The following is a 2,582-nucleotide window of genomic DNA, read 5'->3' on the forward strand; positions in this document are numbered from 1 at the left end:
GTAACTTGTCATTACACTAAATCCTCTCAATAATGAAATAATTGATTCAAGGCTGTTCTGTTTTAGCAAATTTTCCACTTACTCGGACACTTCCAACAACTGGAGATTTACTCACAATACTGTATAAACAAAATTCCATTTACATATACAGCACTTTCTTATCAAGCTTTTTTTTTAAACAAAATCCATCTCAATTCCTTTTATTGGAGGAATTCAATTATCAAAATTCTATTATTGAGAAGATTTATTATATAAATTTTACCTATAATGTAAGAGTACATTAAATAACATGTGAAATTTGCTTTGCTTGCTATTTAAACATACAATATTAACAACCTTTTTAGTTTGTTAAAATCTTTTACATTAATTACCCGTTTAATAATTTTATATTATAGGTATCCCTTGCTATATAAATGGGTTGGGTTCCGAGAAAAACGTTCTTTAAGTGAATATTCTTACCTAACATTAAAAAATTATTAAAATATAAATTTTATTAATTACTTTAAGGGAGGGTAGTCAGGGCTCACCACATGGATGAGGAGTGGACTCCATAAGGGCCACCAGTCATATAAGTGAGAATAGCTTTCATATGCAGTAGTGAGAAAGAGGTGTTAAGAATACAGGTACTCCCCGACTTACGACGGAGTTAGGGACCGACATCCAGGTCGTAAGTCGGAAATGCTTAAATAGCACATAGAAAATCGAAAATTTGGGTCTCCTTTTCTTCTCAGCACCACAAAACACTCACTTTTAAGCTTGCCAGCCATTTTAAAGTGAATTACAGATGAAAATTTTGTCCGTGTACTGACTTTAAAATACATAATTTGACCACATTTTGGTATGACTGAGGCAGGTCGTAAGTGCGGGTGGACGTAAGTCGAGTCGGCCGTAAGTCGGGGAGTACCTGTACGTAGAATACAGGGGGGCCCCAAATTCGCGGGGTTTAGGTTCTCAAAATGGTCGCGAATCACCAAAACCGTGAATAACATTTGCGGACTGGAGGGTGGGGTACATTTTTACTTGTGTACAAAGAAATGTATATTCCCTTTATGTGTTTGCCCTTAGGACAATTATTTCTTTTACCTGTAGTATTGTATGTGTGTGTGTGTATGTGTAGACACACACGCACTAAACACATACAAATAAACAATAATTGGAAAATCCCCTCACAAATAATCAGAAACAAATTTATTAAAAATGTGAGTCTACCCTCAAGTCTGTGCTCTATTACTTTATTAATAGAGCACGGACTTGAGGGTAGACTAACAATTTTAATAAATTTGTTTCTGATTATTTGTGAGGGGATTTTCCAATTATTATTTATTTGTACATGTTTTGCATGGGTGTATCTACACACACACACACACACACATATATTTACAATAATACAGGTAAAGGAAATTATTGTCTCTATAACGAATGGCTCCCTGTCCCAGCCGCAAAAATGCCGGCAACTTTAAAACTACCCTCAGACATTCTTGGGTACATCCAGGGTGTCATCCGCGAGTAACAGAGAACCGCAAAGTAAAAATCCACAAACTTGGGGGACCCCCTGTATTCATATACCCGGTAAGCAATTACAGTAATCGTAGAGCGAACGCTCATACAGAAAGGGATACCTGTACAGTATTTCTAACCACCTCATTCTTCTGTATTTTAGTACAATAACTTACTATAAAATTTATTTAAAATATAGTCATATATAAAACTATCATACATTATGTTTGCTGCTGTGCATATTTGTGACACTAAAAACTGAGATCATTAGAAACATTCTGATGGATATGCAGTATAATTTTACTGGAAAAAAATCAGAGCAACAATGAAAACTTCCTTGACACTCATACTTTGCACATAGTTATGGTACTGTGAGATTCTATATGATATATAGCAAATTCTCTCATAAACATACCAAGTTAGGACTAAGGCCCAATTATATTTGCAGAACAGCAAATTCAAATGAATTGGATCTACATTCTAATTCTATTTTCTTAAATTGGTCTACCTAATTTGAGGACGTAACTTTTTCCATCTATGGATGGGTATGCCTTAACATACTTAAGATGATGTCAACTACGGCATCAGCAGTGTTAGACTTCATAGGAATCAAAAGGCCATTTCCAGTAACAACATTGTCAACACTGCTAAGTCTACCAAAGTTGGCAGTTATTAAGGATTTCATTTGCATATTTCACAACTTACTTTCTGAGACAACAATTCAATTCATTGATACTCTTTATGGTGCATTAGGTAAATATTATACATGTGAGCTAAACCATTCATTAGCCACAGCTGATTTCATGAATAAGATAGATAAAAAACTTTAAATTAAAGATATCAATAAATATACTACACCATCACTTCATGAATACCTACATTATACAATACTAATATATAAATAATCTGTAAAAATGATCCTGTAATCCCTTTACATGGTAGAGCCAGAAATTCTTAAAAGTTCTTAAAAATGGCCCCCTATTGGCAGCCACGGTTAATCTGTTTTATTACATTTGAAAATACTGATCACCTCTTCCTTCTTCCTGAACTGAGAACATCAAATGAGAGTGACAGGAGTTCTAGAG

The sequence above is a fragment of the Homarus americanus genome, unplaced genomic scaffold (assembly GCF_018991925.1).
Source record: "Homarus americanus isolate GMGI-L3 unplaced genomic scaffold, GMGI_Hamer_2.0 scaffold41027, whole genome shotgun sequence".
Taxonomy (NCBI): domain Eukaryota; kingdom Metazoa; phylum Arthropoda; class Malacostraca; order Decapoda; family Nephropidae; genus Homarus; species Homarus americanus.